The following is a 22,294-nucleotide window of genomic DNA, read 5'->3' as shown; positions in this document are numbered from 1 at the left end:
ATACACCTGGGATACATCAATGACATTTTCATGCCCTAGACAGTCAACTTAAATTCCCTCATAGATTTCCACCACAACTTCAACAACCACCACCCACCCATAAAACTGTCTCTAGAACATTCCCACAGCAGCATCAATTTTTTTGGACACCACTATCAGCTTCAGCAATGAAACTCTACAGATAACTATCTGCAAGAAACACACACAACTATATGGGGTGAAACCAGACAAACACTATGCTTTCGAATGAGCTCACACAGATAAACAATAGAAGACAAAGACAGCCTACCACCCATGGGCAAACACTTTTCACAAATCATAAATCACTCCAAATCAGATTTCTCAGGCCACATCTTCAAAGGAAACCTGCACAACACCTTCAAAAGACAAACATGGGAAAATTAGATTCATAACTCTGCTAGACAACAAAAATCCTGAGCTCAGAGACGTTGGTTTTATGCCTCATTACAACAGTTTTTAACCTACTAACCCTCTTTGTCCTATGACTGCAGAAGTATTAATTGTTCATCTCACATTAACTGGTCTCCTGCAACGTTTGAATCCCTCGTTCTTAACAGTCCCACCTTGTATTTAGCTGTGATACTTTGCTTTTTCCAGATGTGAAAAAGAGCTATGTGCAGCTTGAATCGTCCACCAACAGAAGTTGGTCCATTAAAAGATATTATCTCACCCACCTTGTCTCTCTAATGTAGTATCACACAGTATTTCTCCTACTGTTCTAAGTACATACAGTAGTTGGACTTTAGAGACATTACTGGTCGCAGCAGTATTCACTATACTTGAAACGGGGAATACATGAGAATCAATAATGCCTATAGAAATGGAACAAACTTTTTAAGTGCACCCATTCAGGGTGGGAATCTTCCTTTGCATTCCTAAGTACATTGCCAGTACATCTTTATTGATGTGCGTGTCAAAATTTTTGACCTTGGTTGTCTAAATTTAAGCACACTAAAAGTAGTCTTATTTTCAGAAGTGCTGAGCATCCACAGTTACAGCTGATTTCATTAGGATTTGTGAGAGCTCAATACCCCCCTGAAAATCTGATCACTTATTTAGGTGCCTAAGTTTAGGTGTAAAGTTAGACACCAATAGTTGAAATTTTAGACACCAATATTTGAAAAATTTGGCCGTAGACGTTGGATGATTTGTTCCCTTCTTTCCAAGTTATGTGTTTCAATAATCTGGAGCCTGATCAGTGCTTAATTTGTGCCAGGAATTGCCAGGTCTTGGCAGTTCATAGCCCCAGCTCCTCTGGGATTGCTGCATCAGTTAAGAAAGTAAAAAAAAATTGCTTGAGCCCCGGCACCTCTTTCATTACAAATTAAGCACTGGGTCTGATCCATGCCTTGCTGAAATCAAATGGAAAGATGCCCTTAGACTCCTTTGGGGATTGGATCGAGCCCTAAGTCAGCAGTCACATGCTCTATGTGTTCCTTTTCAACCAGCAGCACAGCCTTCCTTAGGTGTAATTCAAGGAGAAGGAAGTTGACTCAGGCTATGGCTGCACTACAGAGTTTACTCTGATGAGCTGCGGCACCATAGCATTGCTAGTGCAGACAATCTCTAAGCCAATGGGAGAGAGCTTTCCGGTCAATTTAAATACTTCAGTCTCCGTGAGTGGCGGTAGCTATATTGGCGGGAGAAGCTCTCCTGCTGACATAGCGCTGTCCACACTGGTGCTTGGGTCGGTGTAACTTACATTGCTTGGTGGCGGCTTATTCACACCCCTGAGTGATATATTTATACTCACTTAAGATGTAGTGTGTACATAGTCTAAGAAGCTAATTTAGCTGCACAATCATGCACAGCAGAACATTAATTAGCTGCAGCTCTGTAGATCAGGCATTTAACTACAAAGCTAAGCTACCTACAAATTTTAGGTAGCTTATACACGTTAACATCTTTTCACTGTTACTATATACTTTTATACTACTATCTGTGGCATGAAGTATAAGCACTGTTTAATGTGTACCTTTCTTATAAGTTTCAGAGGTACAGGGTAATACAAAGAACAAGATATTATACATGTGCATCAAAGGCCTTGATCCTGAAATTTACAACAAGCAAAAGGATTGTTATGCCTTTTCATAGCCCCATTGCAGTCAGCAGGGCTCCATGCAGGTGCCAAAGACAGGCACTGTAATTTGCAGGGTTGGGGCTTAGACTGATAAAACTATATCATATATTGATACAGTATGTGCTCATGTAATTAAAGAGTATATTACAAAACAGAAGCCAAAAAGGGCCTGAGTTAAAGCTGCATATTCAATCTTAACTTTTTAATTTCTGATGTTTAACAATGTAAACATACAATCTCACAGGCTCATTAACAGTCTGTTGCATGAAGTATTTCTTTTTACCTGGAAAAGAGAAACAAAGAAGGACATGTACGCTCCAAGACTTGAAAGCTCTGTAGCTTTGATAACAAGTTGGCAGTAGGTCATGTAAATTCTGTAATTCAGAACCAATTCTCTAGCTATTACTGGAATGACTGGTCTCATAAAACTAGGAGGGCCCATAGAAAAAATGCTCTTTCCTTGTGAATCTGAGTAACTGTAGAACTCCTGAAGTTCACCATTCCAGAACTTCCTCTTTCTCGTCTTACAAAGAGTGAAGAAGGCATCCTAACCTCTTTGCATAGAATAAGTCCACATGGACTAATCAAGAGAATGTCCAAATTCTTTGCCTCACTCCAGGTACAACTTCAGTACACTTTTCACTAGGCAGCGAGGTTAGTCGGCATACATACATCCAGCGCAGCCTTCCGTAGCATGCACTTTGTGAGCTAAACACTGTTCTCGTTCAAACTTAAAACAACATCCAACCAATAAACACCATCACAACTCTCTCTCTCTCTTTTGGCCAGAGAACAGAGACCAAGCCTGGAAAAGTTTAGCTGAAGATGTGAAAGTTTCAGAAAGGTCTGAACTATCGAATACAACAGGTTAGAATGGAAATGTTACATAACCTTAGCTATTTCTTCTGTTGCCCAACGATACAAGATTGACATAGAAATACAAAGATTAGTCAGTTTAAAAGTGCATTTACTTCCTTTTCCCTGATAAGGGGAGGACTTTAATGAAATAATACTTCTATTTAATAATTAAAAAAATTAATACCACCACTCACCAAGGAATGTACAAAATAAACAAACAGTGGTCATAATCAGGTGATCTCAGATATAAAGTAAATATATTCAGTTCACAACAGTTGAAAAGACATGGGGCCTGGCATGTAAATTAAGGAGTCAAATAATATCTTGTTAGTTTTGCCAACTAGCATAAGAATAACCCATATGACTTTGTTTGTCAGTTCATAAACATATTTTCAACATTTGTTTATCTGTTCTGTTTTAAGCAGTGAAAACAAAGTTTCCGTAATGTATGTATTAATAGAGGATGCCTTGCTATTTCACAGCATTCAAGGCTAGGAGAATTCGACTATATACATTTAGTGGTATGGGGGGAGGGAGGGAAAAGCTGGACAGATACTCGACCAGAAACAGGACTTACTCGGAGGGGGTCTTGCATGGACCTGGGCATACTATGTCCCACATGCTGATTTTTTGAACAGACCTGTTGCCAAGATAAAGTTTCCTTGGACTTGAGAATTTATCGGGTGTGCTTGGCTTTCGTCAGGAACACAGCAGTTTCTTCCCCACACAAACAACTCTGCTTTAACTAGGCAGGACATAAACAGAAAGAGTGCTTCACTAATTATTTATATAAAAAGAAAGACAAAGATAGCTGAAATCTGGAAGTTTCATAGGATCTGGAAGTTGTGTTTTATTTCTTTTGGTCTCACTTTATGTTTACTAACTTTCAGGGCTGCCTTGTCAGAATACACTGAAAAACAACTGGCTATTCACGCATAGAAAGGTAATTAAAAATTTTATTACTTTCCCCAATACTCAGATCTTTAATCATTTAGTTATATAGTGCTTCAAGATTTTGCAACTGTCGGTATAACGGTAAGATAATGATATCAAGCCCAGTCCTGCAAATCTTACATATGTGAACAGCTCTTACTCATTCAAATAGTCCCACTGATTATATAGGATTACTTGCATGAGTAAGGATTACGCAAGTGTTTGTAGGACTGAATCCAGGTTAAATTTTTACATGAGGAAAATAGGATTCCATATGTAGGGAATGTGTTATCCTGGCTCCAATCCTGCAAACATGGACACAATAGTTTTACTGAAGTTAGTGTGGCTACTTCTGTACTTCTAGTTAAATGCATTCATAAGTGTTTGCAGAATCAGAGCTTCAGTTATTTTGTTTCATAAATGATTCCCCCCCTTTTTAAAAACATGAAATAATCTGACCAAATGTAGGAGGGTGAAAGACATTTCCCCAAAGTAGCAGTGAAGATTTAGTCGCACACACAAAAAAATTACATTTATATAGTTCCTTTTATCCCAGAGAATCCCATAGCATCCTAAAAATTATACACTAAGGATGTAGATTTGGTTATGCGTATTCCCATTTCTCACTGCTGCCACTTGGAAAAAAAGGAGGGGGTTGGACAGAAATAATAATAAAAAGAGAACTAGAAAAAGGTGTGTGGGAACACAACACATATGTTTAGGACAAGAAGTGAAGAATAACACATCCAATTGAATCAACAAGATGTATTTTAGGTAGGCAGAAGGTAACAGGCCTGATCCTTCAAACACTTATCACATTCTTGAATATTGCATGTAGTCCCACTTCAAATTAAGTCTGTGGATAAATGTCCACAGGATTGGGGCCTCTATTTGGACTTTGATATTAGTATTTCTCTTGTTAGAAGTACCATGTAATTTTTAATGGGCACAAGCAGTCAGGAGTTGGACCTGTGTCTCATCCCAGAGATTTTATTGATTAAGTTAGATTTATAGTTTGTGCATTAAACACATCTATGAGTCAATAATGTAATACTGTTGCAAAAAAAAACAACCATACATAATTCTGGGATGTATTAGCAGGAATGGTGTAAACAAGACATGAGATATAATCCTTCCACTCTGTTCAGCACTGATAATGCCTCCACTGGAATACCGTGTCCAGGTCTGGGCACCACACTTTAGGAAAGGTGTGGACAAATTGGAGAAAGTCCAGAGGAGAGCAACAAAAATGATTAAAGGTCTAGAAAACATGACTTATGAGGGAAGATTGAAATAAAGTTGGGTTTGTTTAGTCTGGAGAAGAGAAGACTGAGGGGAAACGTGATAACAGTCTTTAATTACATAAATGGTTGTTATAAAGAGGAGGGTGATAATTTTTTCCTTATCCAGGACAGGACAAGAAGTAATGGTCTTAAATTGCAGGCAAGGGAGATTTAGTTTAGAGATTAGGAAAACTTCCTAACTAGAAGGGTAGTTAAGTACTGGAACAAATTACCTAGGGAGGTTGTGGAATATCCATCAGTGGAGTTTTTTTAAGGACAAGTTAAACAAACACCTGTCAGGGATGGTATAGATCAGTGGTTCTCAAACTAGGGCCACCGCTTGTTCAGGGAAAGTCCCTGGCGGGCCGGGCCAGTTTGTTTACTTGCCGTGTCCACAGGTTTGGCCGATCGCGGCTCCCACTGGCCGCGGTTCACTGTAGTTTGAGAACCACTGGTCTAGATAATACTTAGTGCTGCCTCAGTCCAGGGGACTGGACTAGATGATCTACTGAGGTCCCTTTCAGTTCTACATTTCTATGATTACTCTAACCATGCTGGGATCATGGCTAGAAAAGAATGCAGATGGGAAAATGCTCTATGTATTGGTTCACTAACACAACTTCATGCTCATGTAGGTGTTCCTTAAAAGCGTCCCATCAATGTACTGGCCCTGTGCTGGAATGTGAGATTTGATGGGATCAAATACAGAGAAATTTTGTTTCAAGGAAGCAAGCATCTTGTGCAAAGCTTTCAAAATGTAAGGTAACAGTGTTCTCTCTTTGAATTTCCCCAATTTATGTTGTAATTTTATTATTAGATTAGCAATAGGACCTGGTTGTGCCACTGTTTGGTTGAATAATATTTAATCACAGAAGCAATCCCACTGAACTCCTTGGAAGAGTAGCACAATAAACTAAGGCCCAGATCTTCAAAGGCTTTAGGCACCTAACTCCTACTGATTTCAATGACTTAGGCACCTCAATACCTTTTAGGATCTGGGCATTAGTAATTAAATTTTCTTTATTTTAACTTGGAGAAATACTCAATTTCCTTCCCCTTTAACCTTCCCTTTAGAGTCCTGGATGAACTACAAGCAATCTAGGTAAGAAGAGTTGGATAAGAATATCTCTGAAGTTTATTAATTAAACTCATAACTGGCCAGAAAGTTTGGAGTCTGGGCCAACCCCACCCCAAAGGCTGAGAGTGTTGACAAGATAGAATTTCTAGTCTCTGATGGCCTGAGAAGCAAGATGCCAAGTCTTCTGCATAGCAGTGAGTGGCATACAGATGCTGGGCCAGCCCAACTTTGCAACTTTAATATTCATAAAGTGGAGCTGTTCTAGCTAATGATTTGATCATATTAGATGTTTTGGAACAAAGTTTTAAAATTTTCATACACCGATCAAGTAACTGCATGTCGAACTGATCTTTATTTGTAGACAAAAATGACAAGTTTTGCCCATTGCATTTTGTAGATACAAGTTTAGAGACCAGTTTTGAAAATTTTGCCCTGTACTAGGACTGGGTGAATAATATGCAATCTGGTAAATTCTGTTTATTTCAGTTGTATGAAATATTTAAAACCTTTAATTGTTACTTGCTTAAATTTAGATTTAATCAACAGATTGTAAGGAATAAATCTCTCAAAGAGCTCTTTGAAGAGTTTCTGAAGCTATTTTACAAAATCAAAATTTCTGCTATTTAATATGTTTTCAGAATACCACAGGTGACTGTACATGACTTACCAGATGTTTCTTCTTTTTAAAGATTCAAGTTACGTCTGAGTTATAAATACTTTTTAAAAAAACCACAGCCAACTCAAGTTTTGGGTGAAATATGGCTAGATAGTAGTTCCTTATACGATAAATTTAACAGAGTAAATGCTCATGGTTGAATTATAATTTTCTTAAGATCAGAGATGTATAACAGAACTAAGATCATGTTCTTAACAGTGTATATGAGAGAGTTGTTAACCAGTGAGTAGGCATCTTTTAACACTCCCCCGTCCATTAATCCTCCAAAAGTATTTAATTTCTTCCCAATAACAAAAATATTTTCAACATCGTGGTCCACTTGAGCAAATGTTAATCTTCCCCATAGTTCAGCATATGTTGTAGATGCTCTGCACATCACTACTGGTGCCTGAGATTATTAATATTGCTTTTCCAATCAGTAAAGTTAGTAACAGTAAACCCTTGGCATTAGTAGGAATAAAGCTAAATGTACATTTCAATAATTAATTTTGTGGCTATAAACAGCTATATTGTATTCCCACTGACAATAACAGGGAAGCCCTAGGCTACCCAGCAATCACACTTTCCTCTTGTATCTATACAATGAAAAGCATTCCCACCTGAGAACTCCATCTTGGGTTCCCTTGTGAAACAGAGCTAGATGAGAAAGATGTGTTCTGCTGTATATTTCTCTGATCAAGCCCTTGCTTTTACTTGGACCAAATGATGAAAAACACAATCCAGCTTCTTTTCTCCCCAGCAGTATTTAATTACCTCTAAGGCCTGTAGTAAAAGCTTTGGCTCATTGACTAATTGAGAACACTTGCCCTAGTCTGCAGTTAGTAAGAATATCCCCTTTTAAAATATGTCCTTATACTCTTCCATGGAAAGGTGGGTTTACTCTTAATCAGCCAAGAGCTCAGGAACTGCACAAATTAAAGTATATGCAGGTTATCTTCTTGCTTTAGGGGATATTCACCACTGTCTGTGTTCTTGTGGAGTAATAATAAGATACCATAACCAAACAGTAGAAGATGCATGTCAGATGGTTTTCCAATAACATTAGAGGAGAAAAAAGCAACTGATGTATGGGATATTGAAGGCAGATTAAGTTGTTAATGTATATTAGTATATTCTTAATTTCCTTTTAATTGAAAAAGACATATTGACTTTAATTAGAACCATTTCACAGGAACTGTCAATTAGCACATGTCAAAGTAGTTAATTCAGAACAGAATTGTTTTAATTAGGGTCTGCTTTCCTTTAACTGTGGGGCCAACGAAATCAGCCTTTCCTTATCAAGGTTTTAAATGTCTCTAAGACATACAATACAAGTGTAGTCTCTTATCTATTATTAGAAGCCCATATGGATAACATTAAAATGATGATGCTGGCATTGTTCATGAAGCACAAATCACAGTTTCTTTTATTACTGTTTGAAAAAAAAGATGGCTTTGAACAAAGACCATTTTAAATACACAGATTTATCCTACTTTTAAGAGACTACAAAATGTATGACATACATGTTCTCATGTAAAGTATTATTTAATATGTCTGCTCAAATAAATGGGTCTAGTCAAATGTTTTGTGTGTTCTATCAGCCAAAGACACATAAAACATTGTCAAAGCATGCGGTAACATTTTCCCCTTAAATGAATTATAATCAAAAAGAGAAAACCGTCTCAGTGATTATTTTGGACAATATAAAACCAGCATTGTTAACTTTCATTGTATGCAGAGATGTAACACCAATTGCTAATACAGTGGCTGAAAACACTAGTGAGCTAATGTGTTCTCAGTAATCAGACAGTCTGAGTCTTGACTTTCACAGTATAGTTTCTAAATATGCCTGAGGTGACTGATGTACCTTGATTCCTAGCTGGCACAAGTAAGGCCCTCCATCTTTGTCTACCAGCAGGTGCTGTGAACTGTAGTATTGGTATACCATCAAGTAAAAGAACAGCAGAGGAAAATATAGCAAAAATGTAAAAAGTATTAATGTGAAATCTAGACTTCGCATTATCATATGAGGGTTAGCCACTGTTTTACTGACCTACATCAATTGAGGATTACAGAGATTAGTGGAAGGAATACTTAATAGCTGAACTGTGGATTCCAAAGAGGATTATCTGGTAAGATATTTTATGTATCCTGATGCTTTATTGAACTTATTAAGGGCCTGATTAACTCAACAATAACAGTAACATCATTTTCCAAAATGGAGTATGATATGAGTATACTAAAATTAAAAGTATACCAGAAGTATATTTCATCTAGTATGTTAATCATACTGTGTTCTTGTACTGGAACTATTTTGGTATATGAACTGTAATACAAATTGCAGGAAGCCTTGTGATTAAAAACACTTATGTAAGATTTTTACAAATCCTGGAGAAGTAGGTGAACTTTCACTTGACAACCTCTTGAATTGAATAACTGGAATTCTACTGAAGCCTGGGTTTTCTGGAAATCACTACAGACATCAAAAAAAGCCTCTTCAAACACTGTAGTTTACTGCTTACCATTCTACAGGAGGTGTAGTTTGAGCACAACTTAACAATTGTATCATTACTTTTTATGTTACCTATTTACAATTATATGTTAGAATAAGACCCTTATATTCATTCATTAATCCTATTGTGGCCCATTTTAAATCTCTACTTATCAGTTTAAATACTTACCATAATTTAGAATTCTTCTTTAAGCAGATCTAAGGCACATTGGCACTGAAATGCATAATCCATCCTCTTTTATACCACAGCAGAAACAATGCTTTGGATTCTGAACATATAAATTTGCTTGCTCTATATTATGTATTTCAAAAATTAACAATAGCCATATTTGTATCACCCATGTTTTAATATCACTCTAATACCTGTTGTGGATATGAAGTTTTGGCATACTTACAATATAGCTATGCGGTATAAAGCAATTGTCATTGCCATTACCATATTCAGATCATTATGACTGTAGGAAACTATATTTTATAGTCTGGACAAATTAGGCTTAAAAACTAATCAGTCACCACAACACCCTTAAGAGGTAAGCAGTAACATATTCTTATCCCTATTTTAGAGATGGGACAACTGAGAGAGTTAAAGAGAGAAATGACCTACCCAAGTCACAAAACAAGTCAATCCAGGATCAGAACTCAAGAGCTTTTGGCTCTCAGCTCCACACGCATTACTTTGGATCATGCCATCTTGCTGCCAATATACTAATAACAATTTACTGCACATCTCAATACAGTGCACTACGTTCTGTGTACTTAAGCAGGACAATGCATTTTTCCCCTCATTAATACTAAGTCTATTTGTTGCTCAGCAGGATTAATATTTATACATTCTGCATCGTGTGATGAAGTAGCAAGCTCTGATTTCAGTTAAATCTCACAGGTTCTCATAGCAAAATGTCATTATAGAACTTCAAAAGCATTTGCTCCATAGCAAGATCTTTACAATTATCTATATAATATCTTTCAGCTCCTGTTGGCTCCTTGATTTTCTGTGGAAATCTCAACTCCTCTGCCAGTTTTGGATTATGAAAAGTTGACCCTTAAGGCATAACTATTTTAAAAAAGATATGCCCAAACGTTACAAGATATAGTAGATTTCACCCAGTTTGATATCTTTTCTGGAACACACACTTAATAAAAATTGCATTTTTACTAAGTAATTGGCCATATGAATCATGCGCTATTCATGTATTGTTCATGAATCAAACCAAGAGCCATTTAAAAATGACTAGCATCAGGGCAACTTAATAGGTTTTCAACAGATTATTTAAATGACTGTAGCTATGATTTCCAATAATTTTTATCCAAATAGCAAGGCTTTAGTAAGCTGTTGCAGGACTCTCTCCGAAAAGAGTAACTTTCTGATTAAAACCTTTTTGTTACTGGATTTAAGAAATTAAAGAAAAAAGGGGAACTTCTGAGTTATGTATGCATCTGTCAAATGCTGGATCTTTATAGTGTAACAATTTGACCAATCACAGGTAAAAGCACTGGTGGTTTGAAGGGATATTTCACTTTATGAATCATAGCTAATAATGTAGTTAAGTACTTTCTGAACAGGCACTTCCTGAAGACTGACCAACCTGTAGATTGTGTTCCTAGTAGTTTCCGGTGCAATCGTTTGGCATGAACGATGCATTGGGAGAGTGATATGCCAGTACTCCAGCAGCAATTTATCTGGGATTTCTTATTACAGATTAGCACCATTTCTAATTCCTTGATTGGTTGATTGACTGTACTATAAAGCCAGATGTATTTCACAGCATCATCTATATTCACCTGTTTCTTTTCTTGTTGTTGTGGCTTGCATCCTTGACCTGATTTTGCCAATGGCTACCTGGTCTCTCAACACACTGTTGCTTTTCAGGAATATTTTCTAATGACAACTATAGTTATTGTTTATATTTATACTGTAAAATTACACTTAACTATTTACAATTTCAAAAAGCTGCACAACATTCATTAATTTGCCAAATAAAATCACTATGGGGTAGACAAATAGGATCATTATCCCCACGTTATAGATGAGGAAATTGAGGCTGAAAGATTAAATGTCTTGCCCAGTGTCACATGGCAAGTCTAGTGGCAGAAGGGGGGTTAAACTAAAAGTTATCCATTCTGGGTGCATTCCTCTAGACCAGGGTCTCTCATATTTGTTTAATAGTGTAGACCACATCTTAAAGAGGGATTCACTTGTGGACTCCTTCCTTCTCACTCAGAATCCCATGTGATCTCAACTACAGAAATTGTTTACATAGAAAAGTAATATTAGGAAAGTGCCAGCCTCATGTGACCAGCCAGCAACTCCCTGGTCACCAGCAAGTACTCTGTAGACCACCAGCAGTTCACTGATCACAGTCTGAGAATCACTACTTTAGCACTATATTTTCAGGTTTATTCCTCTAGGTCAAATTGCCTCATGGTACAGCAATGTTAACTAATCCTTTATTAAACAATTCTTCAAGCACAAATAAAGCATTTGGGTTGTTAACATACATAAGTTATATTAAAGAAGGTTTCAGATCGGCACATTGTATTTTGTAGCAAAGTCATAAAATATGCTAACATGATAACATCTAATGAGGGAAATGTTGCATGCAGATGTCTGTTTGCCTATTATCCCATAAAATGACTGTATATTTTTATTTATATGAGTAACATCAGACACAAATGTGTTACCATAAATGCATTCATTTAGGAAAATGTATAAACACAATATGAATCTAATATATATGTAAAACTGTTTTAAAACCTGATATTTAATGTTTATAAAAAGAATAAAGATGAAAAAAATGTCCATAATTACATTTTTTGTTACTCTTGATGAGACAAGAAATATAGGTTCTCAGCTGGCACATTATTTCTGATGTGGCAGTGAAGTGAAATTTGTGCCTAACATCATGTATCCTTTACATGATGCAAAGGAGTATAATTTTATTTTTGTTGTATTTAAAGGCTCTGTCTAGGCACATTGGCCACCAATTTCATTTTTACTGCAGTGCATGGATAGCAAAGTCACATATCCTTAAGTTAATGCAAAGGGCATAAGAAAGAAAAGAAAAAGTATAATTTTTGTTGTTGCTCTTGTCATTTGAAATTTCCATAGTGTCTGTGCACATTGGGCACCATTTCATTTTTATTGCACTGCACTGATAGCAATGTCACATATCATTAAGTTAACACCAAGTAAGTAAAAAAGAAAAACAGAATTTTTTATTGCTACTGCTGTTGTTTGAAATGTCCATATTCTGTGTATGTAATTTTTGTGGGGAGGAGGAAGTACCAGAAACTTTAATATACAACATAAAAAGTTTATTTATTTTGTACTGCTTCATGGTACAGCGGCTAGAAATCCAGTGCTACCTATATGTCCTATCCATGGGATAAGGATTTGGAAAACTGAGCCCCACATCAAGAAAATAAAAATAACTGCATGCCCCTACTCCCTGACGCAGGCATGTATTGTTAAAGGCCTACCTTACTCAATTTCATTTATATATCTCCTGTGTTCCTCTCCTAGCTAGTCCTGTGTACCCCAGGGGGGCATGCCCCACACTTTGGGCAACACTGAGTTAATAAGTGGTTATGTGGATCCAATTCTGAACCCACGTACAACTGCCAGTAAGGCAGCATTAGCAGATAGGTTTTTCAGTACAGTGAATCCATTACCAACACTTGTCTCTGTATGAGTGCAAAATTGGGTCCTTTATCTAATCTTTTAATCATTTATGTACTGTGTCTAACAATGGCTCTTCAGCATCAGACAAAATGTAAAACTCCTGACTTTGGCAGTACTCTGTAGTGGTGATGTGACCTAGTGTACATTTAGATGAGTCACCTCTAGAAAGGTAGAGTACCAGAAGCCCACCTCTTGTAAATAAAACTGTACGTTTATGCCTGTAAGAAATAGTCATTAGAAATAGACACTAGGTCAGATTCTCTAGTGTATTCTGGACCCTTTGTACTGCTTTTGTGGTGCAAAACCAGCTGGATCTGGACAGCTGAGAATTTGTCCAGCATGGGGATGGCCAGGGACCAGGACAGGGGTGGTTGTGCCTAGGAATTAGAGCATCAGTCAGTGGCCGGAAACCAGAGCCAAGGGTCAGAGCTGAAGTAATGAATCACCTGGCTTGGGGGTGGAAACAGTCAGGCACAGGAGCTAATAGAGCCATGGGCAAATGCTTTGAGCTACCACCACATGGCTGCTGCTGCTCATCGTAGGAGGAGGTCTACAGATCCCCTCAGCCAATCAGGTGGTTTGGCCAATCAGGTGGCTCAGTTGGGGCCCAACTGCACTTGTTAGACTGCCTGGGGGTTAAGGTAGCAGGTAAACAGGCTACCTGTGGATCCTTATTCCTAACAGGGGGATGCTAGCAGCTGGTGCAGACCTGACATACTCAAAGCTTCTGTGACATCCTCTCCCTTCTGGCATGTTGGGGATAGGCTGTGTTTAGGGGGCTGGCTAGATCATGTTGTGCCCTGGCAATCCCCAGCTGGTATATGTTCCCTTGGAGACTAGTGCTAACTGGGGTAGGTTAAAGAAGCCCTCAGCAAGAATCTGGTCTTAGAGCCAGGAGGCCATATCTGCTTCTCTGCTGCACCAAGCTGACCTTTGGTGCAGCAGAGGAGCTAGGCCATTGTATATTAATGCATGATCAATGAAAAATATGTTTATGATGCAATGGCTTAAACACCCACTCTTGAACATAGGGGTCCTTTCACTACGTCATAATAGGCTACATCACAATAAGACATGGCAACACATAAATAAGTTCAAAAGAGATATCACTTAATTTCATGTTGAGTATTGGGGAAGTCTCATCCTCCCCATGCCTTGCCACAGGATCCTTGTGTACATCAATAAATCTCAAGCTCCAGAATGTCAAACATAATGAAAGAAAGAGAAAATGGTCAGAGCCACTCTCATAGGTCCAACCATTACACTGAATTAGGAGACTATATTAATCCCTGGACTTGCTGCTCTTGGTTCTTTGGATTGTGTCTATGAAATGCACACCTCTCTATACTCAGCCCAGTGTAAGCCTTGGTTGCTAACTTGAGAAAAGTCAGTCATACTGTTGAACCCTACCAGTACTGTTCTGGCTGCCTGCCCATTCATCTTCCTCCTTTATCTTGAGAAAGAGTTGTATGAGAGATAACAAGAGTGAAACTTTTTGTAGCTGGTGTTAGAAAGAGTGGGATAGTGCAGCAGTTTTGGAAGAAATGCTGGAGCAAGAATATGCTAGGAAACCCTGAACCAAATAGCAAGAAGAAAAATTTTGCTACAGCTCTGATTTGTAGAAGCCAAATTTTAACATCTTTCTCAATTCTTCCATATGTTTTTATTTGTGTTGTCTATTTTTCTCTTGGACCTTTTGCATTATATTTTCCTGACCCAGAACATTTTAAGTTATGAAAAACATACTTATATTGGAGCTTCACAAAATCATGATTTTTTTCCTGGATATTTTAATAAGTTCAATGGGCCTAATTTTTATTTGCTCTGTGCCTTGTGTAATCATTCAGATTAACGTAAAATGGGTATACACACCATAATACTGATTTGGTACTGGTTCATATCCACATTGCACATCCACATCTACAAAAGGCTGTAGAAAATTGGGCCCAACATGTTTTGCAGGGTAAGTGACATGCGGCATACTTTCATCATTTCTTCATGTATTGGGTTTTAGAAGGTATTTTGCAGTAGTATCAGACTACTTCCTGCACTTTAGTTCCAGTCACCACAAAGGTTGGCATCAGACTGATTTTACAGTAGAAAGCATTAGCAGACAGAACAGGTTTTCTCAGTACGTTGAATCCATTGCCACAATAAACTTCTAACAATCCACTTGCAATCTGAGCATTTCCTCATGGCACTATTTATTATATACTATAAAGTCAATGGAGTTTAATGACCAGGGCTGAATTTGGTCCATCCTTTATCTGTAAAAATCTCTAATTTACTTGTTCTGTCACAACCAAGCTGTCATAGTGATAGTTTCAATTACCAGTGACTTCCTACAGTAAAATTCCTCCAAACGAAAGTCTGTGTTAGGTTTAACAGAGAATAGGGTAGACCACTGGCTTTGTATGAATTTGGGGTTTCCATTTAAAACACTTGTCTTTGGGGCCTTCAGAGAGTGAACTCTGCTGGCATGGTTGCTGTCATGCTGTCTGGAGTGGCTGAAGAGCAAGAATGCCAACTTCAGGGCAGACTGTTAAGAAGCAGGGCACCAACCCCAAACTGATGATGAATTCTATAAGAACTCACCAACCAAGTAAAAGAGTGTAAATTCTTCGGGCACTATACAGCCTTAACATGGAGTCACTGACAGTTCCCTTGGGCATTTCGATCCCGGGCAAGCTTGACTCTGTGATAGGTGGTTCCTTCCATTGAAAATCAAAACAATATTCAGGTTACTCCCAGTCCTAAAGGATCAGTCACTTGCATTCCACGTTCAACTGAACCTAGCTCTCTCCCCAAAGACAACACTTGTAGCCAATCCTGTAGCAAGCTACCTAAAAGTTGATTAACTAGGTAAAAGAATTGAATTATTTACAAGGTTAAAGCAGGTAACACACACACGAGTTATGTCTTAAATTACAAATGATAATAGAAACTTCTATAATAAGCAAACATTCTATATCTTTTATGACTAACACAAGCTAAACAGTTGGGGATTCCTTGCTTATGCTTAGAAATCTTCGCCCCTCAGAGTTCAGCCAGCATAGGAATAAAAAGTTCTCCTTAACCGGCATTTTTATTCCCTTCCCCCAGTGTTGAAGCTGTGATAGGAAGAAGGCTTGGGCACTGTACCCTCTTCAGGGGCGGTGCTGATGTCCTATAAACAGGGAACAATCAACAAAGTCTTTGTTTCCTAATGGCCCATTTGGATTCAGTAATCGTTACTGATGAGCAGGAGATAACACCGTCTGTAGATATCCAGCTTTTTGCATTAGGTGAAGTTTTTTTCCTGTTTGGTGAATTGCATAGTTTCAGAACCAGCATTTTACAGTTATAGAGCACATAAGTATTACCTTATTGCATGGGATATAGCGGTCACAAATGAGATTAATGCAGGCAGCAACTTACAAGCGTTTCGTAAAGTCTAAACACTATACACACTGGTTTTTAAATTTTTAGGCTGCATACCTCTTTCCAAATAATGTAGTGAATCGCATACTGCCATTTGAGATAGGTTCATAATATGCCTATGAAAACAGAAAAGAAGGTCTGTCAGGGATAATATGATGCATTGTCCACCATTACAGGATTTTTTCTTGCATGCCCCCTGATGAGGGGTTTGTGTACCCCAGTCTGAAATCACATAAGTCCAATACCTATCTTAACAACACACAAGTGACACGGATTGGTTTCCAGTTATGTATTTGTTGATGGTCAATGAGGTTAGGGGCTTTGACATGAGCAGTCACCTGGTCTGCCAGCGTCACAGTTGCATTGTACATTCAATGCCTCTCAGCTCAGAGATACTTCATTGGTACTTTTTAGCTTTTAAATTTATACAGCTTGAATAATACATATTGGGTTAATTCTGGAGTCAAAATCACAAAGTTCTATTTCTTTGAATCAGGTGCAAGAATGCTTCTTTATGGCCATGGTAACTATTTTACAAGCTGTCTAATTCACAGTCTCTGGAGTATATTTTTAAAATAAATCATTCAGTGTTGTGACCAAGGGCTTACTTTTTACATGGATAGGGGCTGAGCAAATGTGGTGCTGATGTCTTATAAACAGAAGAACTTTGATGCGCTGACTCAGTGTAGAAAATCATAATGTAGAAAAATAACTGTCATGCTGGGAGGAAAGAACGCCCTTGTTTGCTTCCATTATACTTTGTTCAGTGACAGATTAGTCTCTGTGAGTCAAATCCTGCAGTCCTTACTCACTCCTTACTCAGGCAAAACTATCTTTCAGCAGCAGTTTTTCCTGAATAAGGACCTTAGGACTGAGCCTTATGTAGTGAGTTAATTTTTCCCTCCTCATAAATGCATTGTCTTATTGAAAAAGTAGTAAATATATTTTTTCATCAGATTAATTCTAAATTAATTAAAACCATTCTGTCTGGTAATCTTTATTGTAAAGCTGTATTTAATATCTCGTATGAGCTTAAACTAGTAAAATATCTGTCATCCTAGGAAATGTCTTCAGACTTCACTTATAAAATAATGGAATTAAAGCAAACGTTCCAATTAACTGGCGATGGCATCATATAGTGTCTAACAGCAGAGAAAAAAGCTCAGAATAAATCTATTAGCACTGGGCCAAATCTGAAAGTCTTTACTTAGTCTTTAAAATTACTACGGTGGATGTTTACGTAAGAGAGAACTGAGTAAAAAATGAGTTAATAACCTCAATATTTGATCTGATATTATTAAAGTTTGTTGCTGATTAATTATGTATATTGTTATTGCAATTGAACAACTCATGTAATTGCTATAAGGTGTTCTATAGTGTGTGGCTGTGATGCAATAGCTGCATTTACAGGTTAGTTACAAAGTTTTTCGCTTCAGTTGATTAAAATAATGGCATTTCTGTTGCATCTTATTGCTTAACTTGCTAAGGTACAGTATGTAAACAAAGCGAAGTGTGATGAATCATCTCTGAATTTTTTAAGAAAAATGGCATTCCCCAAATAAAACAATATTTTTAACTATATGACAATTAATAATAATTAATTACAACAATGTATTTATTTGAGACACTTTCATATATTTAACAGAAAAAAATTACAATAATTAACCAAATGAGGTCAATTATAACACCCAGCAAAATAGTCAGTAAACCCAGAGCAGGAAAACCAAGTTAAAAGACCACAACTGTACCTCCTCCCAAGCCCACATATAATGTGCAAACAATATTACATAAAGTTTCTCAAAAATAAGATACAAAACAAAACCTCTTCGGCCATGTCTTGAAAGGTGCCAGATAGATGTGATGTGGTAGATATTCAAGGACAAAACACTGCAAAGATGCAGGACTTCAACAGAAAATGTCTTGCTTGTTTCTTGGTGAAGATTATCTTTCAGGACATTCAGTATTGTAGGTTTAACTTGCTGAGTCAACATCAAGCCCTGTGACCGGGCATGGGGCAGCAGGCTGGCCCTTCAGGAAACTGGAGCTATTTGTTTTTGGTTTTTGTATTTAAATTTTAATTGTATTGATAAAAACACATTTGACGGATTGAAACTCTGTGGCTGATGGTCTGTAGAGATTCTGTGGTTTTCCTGGGCTCTGCACCCATGAAAGCGACTTCCTATTTGGAAGGGATAGTTTCATCTCCTTGCCAGTCAGAGAGTGCCACCTAGTTTGATCACTATTCTGTACATAGTAACCTATGTATCCTTTTGGTGACTAAGCATATTGGCCCACAGTTATTGTGCTCTCCTTGGTGCATTCCAGAGATGAAACAGGAAGATATATTCCAGAGGTCAGATGAAGAAAAGTATCCCCATGGGAATTAATACATGTCCCTGTCCCACCAAAATTTACTGATTAGAAGGATGGCCAAAGAATTTTCCAACCAGTGACGGGGGAGACCCTCCAACACAACAAAAGAGACAGGGGACGACCTGACGACACCAATGTATTTTTCTTGCTTGTAAATCAAACGCTGCCAAACCGTGTGACTGTCCATTCCTCCATGTGCGGCCCTCAAAGGAAATTAATAACTCCCTAGATTGGAAGAAATGCGCACTGAATATATTCCTTTTGATAGGGTTGAGATTTGGGAATTGTGGCGCATGTGTGGCAAAGAGCTCATTTGCAAGTCTGTAACTTGCTATTGCAAGAACAAGACTTGGATTTTTTTTTTTTTTAAATACCCCTATGTTTTAGGCTTCTGCAGTAGGCTAAACTTTCTGCTAAAGAGGTTGGGTTTGACTGCTTTTCAGGCAGACGTTAAAGCATAAATCTATAGCATCCAAAAGAAAGGACATGAGAATAATAGTTAAATATTTGGGCTAGTGCTACATCTGTAGTTCCCATAGTTGCTAAAAATAAAATGAAATAAAATAAAAGGATATATAAATGCCTCAGACCCATAAGCACAACACCCTTCAGAATTGGTTTTATATGAATAATGGACAGATTAAAACTCTGGTCTCAATCCTGCAGTCTTTTTACAGAAAAAGTCCCATTGAAGTAGTTTTGCTTGAGGAACGATTATAAAATAGTGCTCTCTATTTGCATGACATATAGAAGCATTTTGTTGGATAACTGTCACCAATTTTTTATAACTACCTGGAAAACAATAACATCAATATAGGATATACTTTTCAAATGCCTTTTTTGCATTAGTTTAAATTTGAACATACCCCATTAGCGTGCACTCAAAACACAGTTATACCTGCTAATAGCTAATTGCTCATGTGAGTCAGGTAATTGAAGTGTGGCTATCTATCTGATTGGGTATGCTAATGTACTATGTATGGCAACGAAAGGGAAAACCTATGAAAATATGACCTTATGTTTTAGTGGAAGTTTTGCTTTTGCCAGGACTGAAGGAAAATGTCATGGAGGAGTGCTGAGAGTGGAAACTGTCTGATTTTCTGGAGCAGATTATGAAATCTGGAGAGGCACTAGAGAAAAAATAATATAAATGTTTAAAGAGAGATTGCCAAATAAGCAAATGCAATTTTTATGTATGAATACTTGCTCCTTAGGTTTATTTTGTATTTTTTTGGGTTTGTATGTATGATTTAAAAAAAAAAAAAACGGTTCTATAATTCTGGAATGCTCTAACTTATAAAACAATTATAGAAGGGAAGGATTTTTCTTCTTCTTTGTCCATGATTTTAGAACAGTCTCATTCAAAAAGTTACAAAAAACATTCAAAAACTAGACACAACAATATGAGTTAAAGACAGAATGTCATCTTGGCTTTCTGACCTTCCTTTTTTGTGGGTTTATGTCAGTCTAATATTACTTGAACAGAGTTTTTTTGTCTAGTCAGTTAGACTGCTTTGTTTTCTTAGTAATGTTGTGAATATCCTTGTGAAATTTGGAGTATAAAAATCACTGAATATGGGATACACAGGAAACTATTTTATAATTGAACTAGATCATTTGTTTACATTTTTTTATTCAAAAAAGAAAATATAATTAATTCTTCATTTTGAAGTTATAGGATGATATTTTCATTTCAAAATTAAAATACAATCATCCCCCTCCCCCATGACCCTCACTAAACTAGTAGACAAAAAGCCTTTGAGAACCACTCTCCAGTATGAAAATGACTATATATTTTTTCAGTTTAGTTTAATAAGGGATATCGCCTACAATGGACTTCTAGTTTTCTTCTGAGTAGTATGTGCCAGATTAACATGAATCATTTTTGTCATACAGGGCTAGATAGTACCAAGAGCTAACATAGCCACACAAAGTATTAGGAGGGAGTAAGAATTCGCTGCATGCTGCACAGCCTAGATTAAGGTTACCTGAATCACAGCCCTGGAGAGTATAGTTGCTGTAGGCCAGATGCTCCCCACAGCAGCATAGTGGGCAGAGTAGGTGGAGCCATGGCTGCTCTTCCCCACACCCCAGCCAGTGAAGCTGCCCATAAAGGACTGTTGCAAATTACTCCAATCCTGTGCAACAAGGAAGCCCCAAGAGGCATTCAGAATGCCTCCCAAGCCTCCCGTTGGAGTGGTGCCCCTCTACTTCACTTATTACCATGGTCAGCATGTGAATCATAGGACTGGAAGGGACCTCAAGAGGTCATCTAGTCCAGTCCCCTGCATTCATAGCAGAACTAAGTATTATCTAGACCATCCCTGATGGGTGTTTGTCTAACCTGCTCTTAAAAATCTCCAAGGATGGAGATTCTACAACCTCCCTAGGCAACTTATTCCAGTGTTTAACCACCCTGATAGTTAGGACATTTTTCCTAATGTCCAACCTAAACCTCCCTTGCTGCACTTTAAGCCCATTGTTTCTTGTCCTATCCTCAGAGGTTAAGACATTTTTTTTCTTCCTCCTCCTTGTAACAACCCTCTTGGCACATTCTAGCCTCAAATAATTAAAAATAAAAATCCGAAGCCACTGACTTTAGGCTTTCTTGCCCTAAAATAGTTGGAAGTTTTAGTAAATGAATGTTCCTTTGGGGAAAAAACAACTTTTAAGTCAATTAAGGGCAAAACTCATCTGTTTCCATAAAAAATGTGAACCTTTTAGGCTACATCTACACTAACAAATGCAAATATTGATGTAGGTATTAGTACTTCTAGCAATAGTGTGAGCACTACCTTTGTGTCATGAAAACTGAGGACAATGCCCATTTAACTACCGGGGTGTGTCACTATGAACCAAGAGACTGGTAGGAAAAGTCTTTTAGAATATTGATCAAAATGTGGTTTGGTCTGATGGTGGCATTATGAACCTCACTCTGTTGTGATTAAACTTTTCACAGCAGTATTTGGTTACTATTATTTTACTTCAGATAGAGGAAATTGTTGTCAGTACCAGTTATTCCCTTACATGAACAGTGAAAGAGACCATCAGATATACAAGATAACAGAATAGAGCAGAATTGAGGAAATAAAGCTAATGGCTTACAGTCAGTCTACTTGGTATTATTACAACAGTTATATAATGGAATTGTTTTTAGTCACTTCATCTCACTTAGACGCATCTTTCATCCAACTGTTCAGTTTTTAAGCGAAGTAAAAGAGAAACACAAAGGCTAAATCAAGCATAACACTTGTCACTATGTCTTCCTTTGGGCAATTGGAAATAGTTATTTAAATAAAGCTGAAATAAAACTATTTTAATTTATTTGAGCAACATTGAAATTAAGGACGCACCTGAAATTTCCCTCATTTATAACATGACAAATGAGTCGTCAGCGCT

The 22,294-nt window shown here is 37.4% G+C and overlaps 2 long non-coding RNA genes across 11 annotated transcripts in view; one reads left to right on the top strand and one right to left on the bottom strand.

The window, feature by feature from the left end:
* Positions 1 to 7,626, bottom strand: part of LOC122465986 — a 35,459-nt gene extending 27,833 nt beyond the window's left edge. Inside the window, exon 1 of the long non-coding RNA XR_006291161.1 lies at positions 7,529 to 7,626. This is a non-coding gene — a long non-coding RNA (uncharacterized LOC122465986). The remainder of the gene's footprint in view (positions 1 to 7,528) is intronic.
* Positions 1 to 22,294, top strand: part of LOC119566742 — a 114,113-nt gene that overhangs the window by 36,731 nt on the left and 55,088 nt on the right. For 2 of the 10 annotated variants that reach the window (XR_006291155.1, XR_006291151.1), the window contains 3 exons: positions 3,850 to 3,902; positions 5,811 to 5,937; positions 6,250 to 12,228. This is a non-coding gene — a long non-coding RNA (uncharacterized LOC119566742). Of the gene's footprint in view, positions 1 to 3,849; positions 3,903 to 5,810; positions 5,938 to 6,249; positions 12,229 to 22,294 lie in introns of those variants that run through there. The other 8 variants (XR_006291150.1, XR_006291157.1, XR_006291156.1 and 5 more) reach the window with 8 other exon arrangements.

This window comes from Chelonia mydas, chromosome 5 (assembly GCF_015237465.2).
Source record: "Chelonia mydas isolate rCheMyd1 chromosome 5, rCheMyd1.pri.v2, whole genome shotgun sequence".
Classification (NCBI taxonomy): Eukaryota; Metazoa; Chordata; order Testudines; family Cheloniidae; genus Chelonia; species Chelonia mydas.
The sequence above is the reverse complement of the archived record's forward strand: the minus strand, read 5'-3'. Positions and strand labels throughout refer to the sequence as shown.